This window comes from Sinocyclocheilus grahami, unplaced genomic scaffold (assembly GCF_001515645.1).
Source record: "Sinocyclocheilus grahami isolate Dianchi unplaced genomic scaffold, SAMN03320097.WGS_v1.1 scaffold16085.1, whole genome shotgun sequence".
NCBI classification, from domain to species: domain Eukaryota; kingdom Metazoa; phylum Chordata; class Actinopteri; order Cypriniformes; family Cyprinidae; genus Sinocyclocheilus; species Sinocyclocheilus grahami.
Genome location: NW_015515990.1, coordinates 541 through 1021, shown reverse-complemented (window position 1 = coordinate 1021; position 481 = coordinate 541). Strand labels below are relative to the sequence as shown.

The 481-nt window shown below is 32.8% G+C and overlaps 1 protein-coding gene across 1 annotated transcript in view; it reads left to right on the top strand.

Moving 5' to 3' along the window:
- Positions 1–481, top strand: part of LOC107579270 (heat shock 70 kDa protein 4-like) — a gene marked incomplete at its 3' end in the record, with an annotated part of 4007 nt that overhangs the window by 3001 nt on the left and 525 nt on the right. The window lies entirely within an intron of this gene.

Sequence of the window (481 nt, the reverse complement as noted above, 5' to 3'; positions counted from 1 at the left end):
GGAGTAAATATTGGGTTCCCGGCCAATTTTTGTTTTTTTTTTTTTTTTTTTAGAAATCACAAAATAGTGCATGATTTGAATTGCAGTCACAATAGTCTGATCCTCTTTTTCCTCTGCATGAAATGAATCTTCAACCATTCTATATTGTATAAGCTTGTCATTGATGTCTTTGTGAACAATTCATCAGATAAATGGTTTTAAACAATTTGACCTTGTAGTTTTTAATCAGAATGTCTTAACTGAATCTCAGAAAAATGCCAGACTTGTCTCTGACGGATGCAGGACTTCAGCTATCAGCCTCAACATCGACACCTCAACGTACAATCAAAAACTGATTAATAGAAACACCTAGTCCAACCCACTTTTTCTTTTTCTGATAATCGGTTTCATTCTGATGTATGGAAGCCTCTTTCCGCCACTGAATAAAAAAAAAATTAAAAAAAAGGTAATTACAACTTTTTATTTCACAATTCAGAATTGC